At 45.4% G+C, this 15,397-nt stretch overlaps 1 protein-coding gene across 3 annotated transcripts in view; it reads right to left on the bottom strand.

Annotated features, from left to right (window-relative positions):
- The window catches only part of LOC141116964 (NACHT, LRR and PYD domains-containing protein 12-like), a 264,975-nt gene that overhangs the window by 236,832 nt on the left and 12,746 nt on the right, over positions 1-15,397 (bottom strand). Inside the window, exon 2 of one of the 3 annotated variants that reach the window (XM_073609493.1) lies at positions 13,008-13,147. The exons of the other annotated variants lie outside the window; for them this stretch is intronic. The gene's annotated coding sequence lies outside the window, so the exon portion shown is untranslated. The remainder of the gene's footprint in view (positions 1-13,007; positions 13,148-15,397) is intronic. 3 annotated transcript variants of the gene reach the window in all.

Raw genomic sequence — 15,397 nt, 5'->3', positions numbered from 1 at the left:
ACGCATCTTGTTGGGGCAACCGCTGGCGTAGTGCCCCGATTCCCCGCAGTAGAGGCAGAGGTTGTGTGCCCGCCTACGTGTCTTCTCCTCTGGGGTCAAAGAAGGACGGAATAGACCAAGCTGCATTGGTTCAGGTGCATCATAGGTCGAGGCAGGTGGAGGAGCAGGAGATCTACTGGGAGGACAGGGTACTTGTGGAATCATCCAGGTGGGACGAAAGGTACTGGTGGTTCTTTCAGTACGTCGTTCTCGCAGTCTACGGTCTATTTGGATAGACAGATTGATAAGCTCTTCCAGGGTCTGTGGTACCCCTACTCGTGCCAACTCATCTTTGAGGGGTTCTGACAACCCCATCCTGAACTGATGGCGCAATGCAGCGTCATTCCATGCCGTGTCAGAACTCCAGCGTCTGAACTCGACGGCATAGTCTTCCGCTGCTCGAGGGCCTTGACGAAGGGCCTGTAAGGAAGCTTCTGCGGTGGCAGTGAGCTGGGGGTCTTCGTATAGTTGGGACATGGCTCCGAAGAAGGCCTCCAGACTATCCAAGACAACAGATTTTTGCTCCAAGAGTCGGTGGGCCCATGTTTGTGGTTCACCAGACAGTAAGGAAATAACAAAGCCCACCTTAGTGGCTTCCAGGGAGAACGTGCGTGGCTGTAGGGCGAAGTACAGGTTGCAAGCATTTCGGAAGGCACGATACCTACTTCGGTCTCCGAGAAATCTTTCGGGTACTGGTACTTTGGGCTCAGGAGGTAACATGACCACAGAAGGTGTTGAGGTGGCTGCTGCGGACCCTGGTGGACCGGAAGGTGCGGACAAAGCCTGTACACGTTCTTCCAAGCTGGAATATCCCTCTTGAAGGCTTTTCACAGCCTGGGTTAGACCCGCCAAATGTCGACAAAGTTCATCCATGGGGGAGGCCCCCTGCCCGGACTCGGTCATGGCTGCCTAATACTATCAGGCTCCTACTTACCAGACCGGCGAGTCCTGTCGGGCAGAGGGTAGGCTCCCTTACCCTCCGACTATCGGCCCCCTGGTAGAGTAAACAGGGGGTACGACAGTACGGAGTGGTATGAAGGCCTGTGTGGCTGTTCAGGTATTGCAGTCCGGGTGTCACGGGGTTAACTGCAGCAAAGACTGAGTAAGCTGGAGCACCTTTACTGAGCAGAGCAGGCTGGTTGTGGACAACAGACAGGAAGACTGCAGACAGGCAGACAGGATCCCAGGGAGCAGGCAGATGGATGGTCAGGAGGCTGGCCGGGTTTGGCAACAGGCGGACGGCAGAGGTACAGTGGAACAGGCAAGCGGATGGTCAGACAAGCAAAGGTCGGTGCAGGCAGAGTTCAGAGAGAGGTCAGGGGACAAGGCCGGGTCAACAGGTATAGCAGGAACAAACAAGGTACACGGTCAGGCTCAGGAACGACTAGCTGTTGATTAGGCAGCACTGATCACCAGAACTCACTGGCTTAAATAGGGCTTTTGGCGCCAAACGACGTGCACGCGCGTGCCCCGGCACACACAGGCACGCGCGCCCGCCAACGCCCGCGCGCGCGCCCCCGCACACCGGCGTGCACAGTGGAACGATCCTGGACAAACACACCGGCGCCGCGAGGGGCCCGCACAGCGAGGTCCGCAGAAACGCGCGCGCCAACGCGCGCCGACGCACCCTGACGCACACCACCGCGGGCGCCCCGCCTGCCAAGGTAAGAACCCTGACAAGTCAGAATGACATACATTTTTTGGACGTTACTATTTTTAGACAAGGAAATAGTTTGGGAACCAAAGTTTACTTCAAGCCCACGGATTCTAACAGCTACCTACCCGTCGATAGCGGGCATCACCCTATGTGGTTAAAGAACATCCCTAAGGGGCAACTCACTAGGGTGAAAAGGAATTGCTCTGAAGAAGTGGACTTTATGTTGCAAGCTCAAATCATAAAGAAAAAATTCATGGAGAAGGGGTACCACGAAGAAGTGTTGGACTCCATCATCCAGGAATTGGCTGTGCAGCCTAGATGTGCCTTGTTAGAAGAAGTTCCACTTGTCCCGGTTAGGGATAGTCATGAATGGAGCTTCATCTCGGGATTTCACTCCCAATACAGGGAGGTGGAAAACATTTTTTCTGCCCATTGGCATGTCCTACTTATGGATAAAGTGCTACATTCAGTTTTACCCTGTAGATCTAAGTTTATCTATAGAAGGTCGCTTAGTTTTGCGGACAAGATAGTGCAGAAAGTGTTGGATCCCCCGTCTAGGCCTTCTACTTTCTAGGACAGAAAAAAATGTTTTTTTTAGCTGTAGGAGGTGTTGTGCTTGTAGGGAAGTGAATAGGCCACTGAGGGCCTTGGAAAGCTTTACTTCAACCTCTAATAATAAAGAATTTACCATCAAAGGTTTTATCACATGCAACACCTCCTATGTGGTCTATGCTCTGCAATGTCCGTGCGGCCTTATTTAAATAGGGCGCACTAAGAGGCTTTTGAGAGTCAGAATTGCAGAGCATATAGCCAATATAAAAATAGGCTTTAAAGATCACAACGTATCGCTCATGCATAATCAGGACCCATCGGGCTTTAAATTTTGGGGCATTGATCATCTAAAGCCAAAATGGAGGGGTTTAAATCTTGTCCGTAACCTTTCTAGGAGAGAGACCCAATGGATTTTTTTGGTGGATACTTTATCGCCAAAAGGGTTGAACGTTGATTTAGATATTAATTGTTTCATAAGTGATTATTATTTTTTTTAATCAGTTTTTATTGATCAGCTTTTTATTATTTAATCCTTTGTAATATTGCACTGAGTATATATTTACATTTTATCTTGGTAATTTGCGTATATGTCTACTTTAAATGTATATTTATTTATACTTGCTGCTTAGCTCTCTAGATATTATGTACCTGTAATATATTGGTGCCTACTTATGCTACAAGTTTTATTATGACAGTGTATTTCTATATGTATCTATTCAGGTTTCTATATTTATGTTATTCTTTATGAGGATTGATTTGCTTGCTAAAAACAGTATGACTAGGATTGGCTGATGCAGTGTATAGCTACATTATAATTAATGTGTGGGCTTTTTTAAATGTATTAGTCCGTGCAGCATGATTTAAATATATTGGTCCATGCAGTATGTGGTTTGTTACGGTTTCGCACATCTCGTTGCTCCTATGAATTAAGTGCAGTGTGGCTATTTTGTTCCTCTCCCCCTCCTGTAGGAAGCCGTCACTGTTTACTTCGGCTGATGACGTGCGCCTGTCGTCATACCGAACGTGCTGTGATTGGCTATGGGGGATTGGGGTGGGACAATTTAAGCCAGTCTCCTTGTCGTGTAGGCACGCCCTCTGTTGAAGTCAGGATATGACGAAACGCGTCATGGCGTGGCCTACACAACGCCGGAAGTGACGTATGCGCTCCACCACAGCTGGATCTACAACCAGGAAGTGCTCTCTCGCTCCTTGGGGCTTTGAACCGGCTGTTCTCCGGAACGGTGAAGTGCACAGTTTACACGCTTCCATTGCTTGATTGATTGCAGTGTTTTGTATGTATATTTATTGAGGGGGGTTTTGTGAGTTGTGATGGGTTTCTTTTAATAAATGGAATTACGCTATGTGCGCTTTTCTTCTTGTCATTGATTTATTTGGAGCCCTGATCCCCTGTGAATCTCCCAGAGTGGTGTTGGTAGAGGTTTTGGTTAAGAGGTTTCTTCCCTTGGAGGCTTACTTATCTTTCAGATCTGGTGAGTTTAACCCCTTGGGGGGAGTGTGTTCTCACATGGTGGAATTGAACTGATCGGTGGAAAGTGCACACTGAGACTCTGCTTTATGATCACCTATGAACACTTTCTGAACCACTTTCCAAACTACTCACTACTCTTAAAGGACTTTAGTGTGAAGTTGGCCACATGATTAAATGCTTCTTGCTCAACAATAGCACTGTTTGTAGTGTATTATCACAATTTTATTGTTTTATATATACTGCTTTTTTTTACAAGTCTTGTATGTTAGTCTGCTGAATTGTTTTAGTCGAAAAAATGAAAAGCTGTAAAACTAATGGCTGTAATGCCATCGCACATATTGCCTGAATATAAAAACTTTAAGGCTGGGTTCACACATGTCCGGTGCGAATTGTATATCCTTTTTCACTGCAAATAAAATAAGCATTTGTTTAGCGGTTCAGGTGCATTTTTGATGCAGTTCTAATGCAAAATTGCAAGGCTCAGGACCGGATTTTTATTGCAGCTGCGATTTCAGTGCTGGCCAGTACATAGTAAATAAAGGGTGTCAACTATTGTAGTAGGAGAGCAATCTGTGCTGAACTAAATCCTGAACACTTGTGCGATTCAGAAGCATTCCCATAGAACTCAATAAGCCTGGAATTCGAACCTGAACTGCACCACAGTGCTCAGAAAACTCACAGGACTCTTTTTAAATTCTCACTGTGGATGCACCGCATATACTGTATGTGAACACTTTTACTGAAAATCCATGTTATTTCACATGTCACGTGAATCGGATACGGTTCAAAACGTATCCAATTTGCATATACAGGTGCATCTCAAAATATTTGAATATAATCAAAAAGTCAATTTAATTCAGTAATTCAATTACAGAGTGATATACAGTATCTCATAGAAGTGCGTACACCCCTCACATTTTTGTAAATATTTTATTCTATCTTTCATGTGACAACACTAAAGAAATGACACTTTGCTACAATGTAAAGTAGTAAGTGTACAGCTTGTATAACAGTGTTAATTTGCTGTCTCCTCAAAATAACTCAACACACAGCCATTAATGTCTAAACCGCTGGCAACAAAAGTGAAAATGTCCAAATTGGGCCCAATTAGCCATTTTCCCTCCCCGGTGTCATGTGACTCGTTAGTGTTACAAGGTCTCAGGTGTGAATGGGGAGCCAGTGTGTTAAATTTGGTGTTATCGCTCTCACTCTCTCATACTGGTCACTGGAAGTTCAACATGACACCTCATGGCAAAGAACCCTCTGAGGATCTGAAAAGAGTTGTTGCTCTACATAAAGATGGCCTAGGCTATAGGAAGATTGCCAAGACCCTGAAACTGAGCTGCAGCACAGTGCACAAGACCATACAGTGGTTTAACAAGACAGGTTCCACTCAGAACAGGCCTTGCCATGGTCGACCAAAGGAGTTGAGTGCACGTGCTCAGCGTCATATTCAGAGGTTGTCTTTGGGAAATAGACGTATGAGAGCTGCCAGCATTGATGCAGAAGTTGAAGGAGTGGGGGGGTCAGCCCAACAGTGCTCAGACCATATGCCGCACACTGCATCAAATTGGTCTGCATGGCTGTCATCCCAGAAAGAATCCTCTTCACAAGAAAGCCCGCAAACAGTTTGCTGAAGACAAGCAGACTAAGGACTAAGGACATGGATTACTGGAACCATGTCCTGTGGTCTGATGAGCCCAAGGTAAACTTATTTGGTTCAGATGATGTCAAGTGTGTGGCAGCAACCAGGTGAGGAGTACAAAGACAAGTGTGTCTTGCTTACAGTCAAGCATGGTGGTGGAAGTGTCATGGTCTGGGGCTGCATGAGTGCTGCCGGCACTGGGGAGCTACAGTTCATTGAGCGAACCATGAATGCCAACATGTACTGTGACATACTGAAGCAGAGCATGATTCCCTCCCTTCGGAGACTGGCCCGCAGGGCAGTATTCCAACATAACGACCGCAAAGACACCTCCAAGAAGACCACTACCTTGCTAAAGAAGCTGAGGGTAAAGGTGATGGACTGGCCAAGCAGGTTTTCAGACCTAAAACCTATTGAGCATTTGTGGGACATCCTCAAATGGAAGGTGGAGGAGTGCAAGGTCTCCAACATCCACCAGCTCCATGATGCCGTGATGGAGGAGTGGAAGAGGATACCAGTGTCAACCTGTGAAGCTCTGGTGAACTCCATGCCCAAGAGGGTTAAGGCAGTGCTGGAAAATAATGGTGGCCACACAAAATATTGACACTTTGGGCCCAATTTGGACATTTTCACCTAGGGGTGTACTCACTTTTGTTGCCAGCGGTTTAGACATTAATGGCTGTGTGGTGAGTTATATTGAGGAGACAGCAAATTTACACTGTTGTACAAGCTGTACACTCACTACTTTACATTGTAGCAAAGTGTCATTTCTTCAGTGATGTCACATGAAAAGATATAATAAAATATTTACAAAAATGTGAGGGTGTACTCACTTTTGTAAGATACTGTATTTCAAACATTTTTCTTTTAATTTGGATGATTAGGGCTTACAGCTAGTGAAAACCCACAATTCAGCATCTCAAAAAATTAGAATATTACATAAGACCATGAATTACTGCATCAATGTGGCGTGGCATGGAGGGAATCAGCCTGTGGCACTGCTGAGGTGTTATGGAAGCCCAGGTTGCTTTGATAGCGGCCTTCAGCTCGTCCGCATTGTTGGGTCTGTTGTCTCTCATCTTCCTCTTGACAATACCCCACAGATTCTCTATGGGGTTTAGGTCAGGCTAGTTTGCTGGCCAATCAAGCACAGTGATACCATTATCATTAAACTAGGTATGGTAATTTTGGCAGTGTGGGCAGATGCCAAGTCCTGCTGGAAAATTAAATCAGCATCTCTATAAAGCCCGCCAGCAGAGGGAAACATGAAGTGTTCTAGAATTTCCTGCTAGAGGGCTGCGCTGACTTTGGACTTGATAAAATACAGTGTATCAACACCAGTAGAGGACATGGTTTCCCAAATCATCACTGATTGTGGACAATTTTGCATTTCATTGGAAAATCAAGGTCAAAGTGTTTGGCGGAAGAGTGAAGAGGCACAGAATCCAAGTTGGATGAGGTCCAGTGTGAGGTTTCCACAGTCAGTAATGATTTGGGTAGCCATGTTATCTGCTGGTATTGGTCCACTATGTTTTATCAAGTCCAAAGATGAAAGCAACACCCACAAAGCTTAGGCAGCCTAGACAGTTTTTCAGAGATTCGAGATGCAGAAAGCACTTAATCAGCGACATCGGCATCAGGGGGTTGCTGCTGCTAATCCAGAACTGATTAATTTTGATAAATGTCAGCCGGTCCACAAAATCTGTGGACAGACAAGAGGTCTTATCTGTCACACAGCCTTCGGCAGTACTGAATGCCCGTTCGGAAAACACACTGAATGCAGCCCAGCAGCTCTATTGCACACTAGGCATGTTCTGGCCAGTGGTCTATTCTCATGACCCAGTAACCCAGTGGATTGTCAACTGGAAAGCTCTCCATATCTGTTTCTGCCCCTAGTTAATCTCCCACCATATGATGAAGATGCTGTTGATGTGATGTGGAAGCTGCCAGCCCTGGGCAGCCCTGGGGCCCCCCTTCTCCACCGCTCCTCTCTTGACCAACAGAAACCTCAAAACTATGTTTTCCACCAGACTGTAACCTACCAGAATCAGGAAAGGCATAACAAACTCCTCTTTAAGGTGTTCATCTTCTGCTCCCTCTGTGGGGACGGGATGAGTTCTAAGACTTTCCCCTTGTAACAGTAGTAAAGGAGGGTTGCCAACCAATAGTGATCCTTCTCCTTGATGCCACGTATTCTTGAGTCCTTTCGCAGACTTTGAAGAATGAGGGAGCCCATGCACCACAAGTTTGGGGAGCATGAGAAGAAGACTCCTCGTGGTCACTAAGGATTATAGTATCTGGAACTGCCTCCTCCCAGCCACATACTACTCCCAAGGGTTCTGGGGATGGAAAATGTATGTCTTGCTCTGCTTCAATGCCTCCAAAGCTGCCAGAATCCTCCTCCTCCATTCAGGTTAAATACCTTGTCAAGCATGTGGTACCCATATGACTGGTGTTTTTGCCATGTTTGATGTGCTTGAGCAAAGTTTGCAAATTGCAACACAGTGCAATCGGCTGCACATGTGCTAAAAAAGACCCAAACAGCTGAGCTGTGGGAAGTGGGCTGGAAGATAACAGCTCCACAATTTGGTGGAATAGGGTGGCTACTCTACTCTTTTATGATGGTTGCGTTTTTGGGGTTGTGCTTCACCCTCACTTTCCTCCTCTGCTCCCAAGTCACATCAGTGACCTCATCATCATCATCATCCCCTCCATCCTCATTATCACTGAAGACAACTTGGCAATACACTGCGGCTGGGGGAATATGACTGCTAATTTGTTGTTTACCAGTGTTCTCCTCTCTCTGTAGGCTCATTTTCCTACCTTCCTCAATCTCAGAACCAAGATCTGAATCAAGTAATGGCTGCGCATCGTCAATGAGCAAGTGGTTAACGCTGTGTTCAAATAACTCAGCTGACTCCTCCATGCCTGATGCTGGCGCTATGGCAGGAGTAGCTCTGGACAAGGAGGCAGAATAAACCACTCTGGCAGCTGCAGTGGACTGTGCACTAGTCTCTATTTGAGTAATGGAGGATGATGATGGTTAAGTAAGTGTCAGATCACCTGTATCAAGGTGACAGATGCACCCCGTTGGTGTCAGGAGTGCACCGCTATGATAGTGGACCCTAAGGCTGACTGCTGCGGATGGAACTCGGGGTGGTTCAGGAAGGCAGGTCCCCTGGAGCACCAACACGGATCCCACAGTGAGTTAGAGCATAGATTCCCCAGGGTGCGGAGTCTAAGAGCCAGCAGGTGTTCACCAGAGCCTCTAGTGGTGAGGATGGACTGGGCTACAACTGGCTCCAGGTCGCGGCCCCCAGGGTCTCCCAGCTCATACTCACGGTAGGCTACAGGAGGATGGAGAGGAAACAGCAGCCCAGGACAGCAAGGGATAGTAAGGAGGTAGCCAAATGTCAGGGCAACTAGCAGACAAGAGAACACGCTAAAAGTCAGGGTCACAGGCAAACAGGGATAGTCGAGAACGCGCCAAAGGTCAGGGTCACAAGCAGACAGGGATAGTCAGGAACACGCCAAGATCGGTAACAGAGACAGAGACAAACTTAGAGCACACGGCAAACAGGAAGCCAAACACACAATATTGCACAGCAAGGGAGGCTTGGAGAATACGGTGTTAAATAGTGGTTCCTGTCGAGGCTAGGGTGGAGCCACACAGAGGGAAGATTACTTAAGCATGCAGGTGTGAGAGTACAAGCCTCAAGGCTGATACAAAGACCAGGTAAGAGACAGACAGGTCATGAATGTATTACTGCAAGGTCATGACAGTAAGCCAGTCCACCACTTCCTCTGCATGCTGTGGCTGGATGGGCCGCACCACATCACTAAACAGAAGAAATGATTCCCTGCCTGAGGACGGACCACATTCATTTTTGTCTGTGCACACTGACGCTGCTGGCCCCCTCACAGTGCCATGGGAGCAGCATGCAGTACGTGCAAATGTGCAGTAATGCACTGATATATACTGCAAGAAACCTGCCCTGACAGATTAAACTGTCATTAAAGTCAAAATGAAGAAACTTGTCAATGATTCCCTGCCACTATATAAACTTACCTTTGACATCCGTAAGAGGGCTAAAGCGTTCCACAAAATATGGTGCAGATGGCTGGCTAGCCCACTGACCCTCTCCCCTGTACTACCATGACAGGGGTTCACCTTGTAAAATTTGTATTAAACGTGGAACTTCTATTATGTCCAGGATGTTTAAAATCGTATCGCTTACTCCTCTGTTGATGTTTATATCCACTGGTAGATGTAATATCTAGCTTATTATTGCACACTGCCCGGATTATCATGATATGCTGGATTAGGAGAATTCTGTTATCAGTGTTGTAGTTTTTGTTTGTGCCTTTTGTTTTATGTCTGTATGTCGTAAAACTGCAATAAAAATATCTTTAAAAAAAAAAAAAGTAAGAATGAATGGTAACACTACACTCACACTGAACTATCACTAGATTCACAATAGCACACTAATGCCGCGTACACACTGTCTGACTTTCCGACGGCAAATGTGTGATCAGAGCTTGTTGTCGGAAATTCCGACCATGTGTAGGCTCCATCGAACAGTTTCTATCGGAATTTCCGTCACACAAAATTTGAGATCTGGTTCTCAAATTTTCCGACAACAAAATCTGTTCTCGTAAATTCCGATCCTGTGTACACAATTCCGACGCACAAAGTGCCACGCATGCTCAGAATCAAGCAAAAGAGCAGCACTGGCTATTGAACTTAATTTTTTCTCGGCTCGTCATACGTGTTGTACGTCACCGCGTTCTTGACATTCGGAATTTCCAACCAACTTTGTGCGACCGTGTGTATGCAGGACAAGTTTGAGCCAACATCTGTCGGAAAAAAAACATGGGATTTTGTTGTCGGAATGTCCGATCGTGTGTACGCGGCATAACTCGCTAGTAGCACTGAACAGAGCCCTGTATTTCTCTCCACGCCAATATCACACTGCAAATGGCTGCTATGGGGAGATAAGCCTTATAGTGTGGGGCGGGACTAAGCAGTGAGCCATGATTGGATAGAGTCATGATTACTTTCTCCAATCATGGCTCTGACAGTGCTCTGTGCCCTGATTGGGCAAAGCATTCATTGCTTCAGCCAATCAGGGCTTTCAATGCACTGCGTGAGCCCGAACAAATGGTCGAACACCCCGATAATTTGGGCGTTCGTCGAACGGTTGAACAGCCAATGTTCGGCCCAACCTCATGTTCGGGCCAAACCGGCCGCCCAACTCTACTGACCAGTTTTATGGAGATGCGGATTTCATTTTTCAGCAGGACTTGGCACCGGCCCACACTGCCAAAAGTGCCAATACCTGGTCTAACCACTTGTCAACCAGCTCACACCGATATACGTTGGCAAAGTGGCACGTTCCCGCAAATCGCCCTACGGGTACATCTTCCCCTTTAAGAGCCATCGGAGGCGCACACATGCCCACGGCATGACTGGGAACCCAATGCACGTGGCGCGAACGAGAGCTAGAACGGGGATTTGTGTGTGTAAACACACAAATCCCTGTTCTGTCAGGGGAGAGGAGACATATCGTTTGTTCCTAGTAAGTAGGAACAACGATATGTCTCCTCCCCCTCCAGTCAGTCCTATCCCCATACAGTTAGAAACACTAACTAGGGAACACATTTAACCCCTTGATTGCCCCCTAGTGTTAACCCCTTCCCTGCCAGTGACATTTACACAGTAATCAGTGCATTTTTATAGCTCTGATCACTGTATAAATGTCAATGGTCCCAAAAATGTGTCAAAAGTGTCCGATCTGTCCGCAGTACCGCTAAAAATCGCATTACAAAAAAAAGCCATAAAATGGCATAAATCTTTCCCATAGTTTGTAAACGCTATAACTTTTGCGCAAACCATTCAATATACGCTTATTGTGATTTTTCTTTTTCCAAAAATATGTAGAAGAATATATATATATGTTGGCCTAAACTGATGAAGAAATTTGTTTTTTAAAAACATTTTTTGGGGATATTTACTATAGCAAAAAGTAAAAAATATTGTTTTTTTTTTTTTCAAAATTGTCGCTTTTTTTTGTTTATAGCGCAAAAAATAAAAACCGCAAAGGTGATCAAATACCACCAAAAGAAAGCTCTATTTGTGGGAAAAAAAGAATGTGAACTTTGTTTGGGTACAACATCGCACAACAGCGCAATTGTCAGTTAAACTGAAGCAGTGCCGTATTGCAAAAAATGGCCTGGCCAATAAGCAGCCAAATCTTCCGGTCTGTAAGCGGTTAATGATCATGGTATCACTGTGCTTGCTTGGCCAGCAAACTGGCCTGACCTAAACCCCATAGAGAATCTGTGGGGTATTGTCAAGAGGAAGATGAGACACCAGACCCAATAATGCAGACTAGCTGAAGACCACTATCAAAGCAACCTGGGCTTCCATAACACCTCAGCAGTGCCACAGGCTGATCAGCTCCATGCCACATTGCATCAATGCAGTCATTCATGCAAAAGGAGCCCCAACCAAGTACTGGATTAGTGCGGGTGTCTCCAGATTATGGCCCTCCAGTTGTTCAGGAACTAAAATTCCCATCATGTCTAGTCATGTCTGTGAATGTCAGAGTTTTACAATGCCTCATGGGATGTGTAGTTCCGCAACAGCTGGAGGGCCGTCGTTTGGAGACCCCTGGAATAATGCATACTATACTGTACATTGACATACATTTCAGTAAGCCATTTCTGTATTAAAAATCCTTTTTTTTTTTATTGGTCGTATGTAATATTCTAATTTTACATAGTTAGTCAGGCAGGTTGAAAAAACCTAGTTCAACCAAATAAAATAAATAATAATAATAAAAAAATCCCATATACACAATCCTTCACCCACAGTTGATCCAGAGGAAGGCAAAAAACCCCAGCAAAGCATGATCCAATTTGCTACAGTAGGGAAAAAAATTCCTTCCTGATCCTCCGAGAGGCAATCGGATTTTCCCTGGATCAACTTTACCTGTAAATGTTAGTACCTAGTTATATTATGTACATTTAGGAAAGAATCCAGACCTTGGCCAGAACCAGCTCTGGAGGGAGTCTATTCCAAATTTTCACAACTCTTATGCCCCGTACACACGATCGGACATTCCGACAAAAAAATTCATGGATTTTTTCCAACGGATGTTGGCTCAAAACTTGTCTTGCATACACACGGCCACACAAAGTTGGTGGGAAATTCCGAACGTCAAGGACGTGATGACGTACGACACGTACGACGAGCCGAGAAAAATGAAGTTCAATAGCCAGTGTAGTTCTTCTGCTTCATTCCGAGCATCCGTGGAACTTTGTGCGTCGGAATTGTGTACACATGATCGGAATTTACTAAACGGATTTTGTTATCGGAAAATTTGAGATCCAGATCTCAAATTTTGTGTGACGGAAATTCCGATGGAAAATGTCCGATGGAGCCTACACACGGTCAGAATTTCCGACAACAAGCTCCTATCAAACATTTTCCGTCGGAAGAAACCTTTCCGTATTTGGCGATGAAATCTCTTTCCCTCTAGACATAAAGCGTGCCCCCTTGCCCTCTGTGATGACCTTAAAGTGAATAACTCAACACCAAGTTCACTATATGGACCACTTACGTATTTGTACATGATGATCATATCCCCCCTTAATCTCCTCTCCTCAAGAGGGAATAGATTCAGTTCCTCCAATATTTCCTCATTCCTCATTTTCTTAAATACTGAATCTTAGGATGTCACTAGCTGTAAGCCATAATCATCTAAATAAAAAAAAGAAATGCTTGAAATATATAATATATGAGTTTCACTTTATGAATTGAATTACTGAAATAAATTAACTTTTTGATGATATTCAAATTTTTTGAGATGCACCTGTGTGTGAACCGACCAAGTAACAGTTCTCTGTTACTAATGACAAATATCAAGTAACATCTTTATAAATAAAACCAAGTTTTGTAAAACAAATAAGAATATTGCTTTTTGATCAGTGTTAATTTTGACATTAAATTTGGATTGAGGGGGGATGCATGCCCAGGCTCCAGTAAAAAGAGCGCCTAGCCATAGAGCTCTGCGGCGCGACTGCCAAATCCGACCTGCTCTAGATGTCCCAGCGGGCTCTCCTTGCCGCTCGCAGGGTTTAACTGCCTCCTCGACCTCCCTGCTTCATATATGACTGGCGGTGCGGGTCACCAAACTCGGTCCCTGCTACCAACAAGCAGATCAGCACAGCAAGACTCCAAGATGGCCACCACAACACAGGGCCAGCCACAAGGGGATCAGCCAGCAGCCGTCACAGGGGAGGGTGAAGCTGGGAAGCTGTGCTGCACACTCCCCTTCTGCCAGTAATCCACTGCCACCCAGGGATCCCCCTGCTTCCACAGAGTCCCTGATTGCCCATACCCTGGAGGACCTTTTGGACTCCCAGTCCAGCCTGAAACCACCCAACCCAGACATGCCTCTCCATCTCTCCCATGTGGTAGATCCGGAGCAACAAGCAACATTTTCAGAATTGCTTGAGCAGGGTTTGGAATGCAGAACGGGCAAAATTAACCGCCGGCATCAAGGCAGATATTCAGGGGTTGGGCACCAGGGTTGAAGCTGTGGAAACAAAGTTGCAATCTGCCATTGCGTGCACTAATCAACATATGCAACATATTCAGGATCTGCAAGACCAGCTAGATACTTTAAGTTTCTAAAATTGATGATTTGGAGAATCGCTCCCAGCCTTAAAATTTTAAATAAGAGGTCTACCAGAGTCAGAAAAAGATACAGAACATGTCATCCAGTCCTTTCTCCATGATATTCTACCTGGCTTTCTGGACCATCGGCTTGAATTGGACAGAGCACACAGGGCACTTAAGGTCCCGCGCACTGATGGCCTGCCCTGCGATATTATCATGAAAGCATCTAGATCTGCGGAGGCCCTGTCCATTTGGGGTCATAAGATTCAAATCTTTGCTGACATTTCGCCCTTAGACTACAGTATACAGAAAGGATGGACCTTAAAACCCCCTCTTCCAAGCACTTGCACGCAAAGATGTCAAATACTGGTGGACTTTTTCATTACACCTACATTTTTCCTATCAGAATAAGCCCTATGCCTTCTCTACGCTTCAAGAAGGGGAGAAAGTGCTGCTCCATGTCAGATGCCCCACCCTATTAGATTGTAAGCTCTTCTGAGCAGGGCCCTTTGAATCCTCTTGTATTTTATTGTATTATAACTGTATTGTCTCACTTTTATATTGTAAAGTGCTGCGTAAACTGTTGGCGCTATATAAATCCTGAATAATAATAATAATAATCTCTCTACTCTGGAAACCACAGGGCTCTCTTTTCTCTAGGAATGCCAGCCTGCCTTGAAGGTTTGCTGTTCTCTGACGGCGTCTACTCCATGAGGACCTTGATTGATCACGGCAGTTGAATGTCTTCTGACTTTTTTCTACAATGTTTGTGTGTTTAGTTATGCCGGACCCCTCATCAAGTTACGTTAGTCATGGGGCCCTCAGCGTTGCACAGGCTCTTGTTAGTTAGATATAGCCACACGCATTACTGATAATATGATTATAGGGGAGGGCATTTTGCATAATAATTATTTTTTCCCAGAAATTCTCTTGTGGTCCTGCTGTTTAGCTTGAGGCACAAGCTGTTGCTAGTGGAGCAGTTTAAAATCTTGCTACTGATTTCACTCTTTTTGTATTTTGGGATCAGGCCGGTTAAGGTGAGCCCCGGCTTTTGTGCGCCCCCACTGATTCATGGTACAGATTTCCCTTGTGCCCTAACTTGGGTTTAGTCTGCCTTATAGCAGACTTTGGCATCCCTTATGGACTATTGTTTTTTGAGAACTGCAACTGTACTGTTTTATGAAGCTTTTCATTTTCTTTTCTTTTCTGAACTGTCTTTTTTCTTCCTTGTCTCTGTTGGAAACCGGGAGAGATGATCCTTCTGATGAATATGCTCTGGTGGCACACTGACAATGAGTAGCCAAGTCATTGTCGGGGGGAGGTAAGCGG

Source organism: Aquarana catesbeiana, linkage group LG13 (assembly GCF_042186555.1).
Source record: "Aquarana catesbeiana isolate 2022-GZ linkage group LG13, ASM4218655v1, whole genome shotgun sequence".
In the NCBI taxonomy this organism is placed as follows: domain Eukaryota; kingdom Metazoa; phylum Chordata; class Amphibia; order Anura; family Ranidae; genus Aquarana; species Aquarana catesbeiana.
This window is presented reverse-complemented; position numbering and strand designations above follow the sequence as displayed.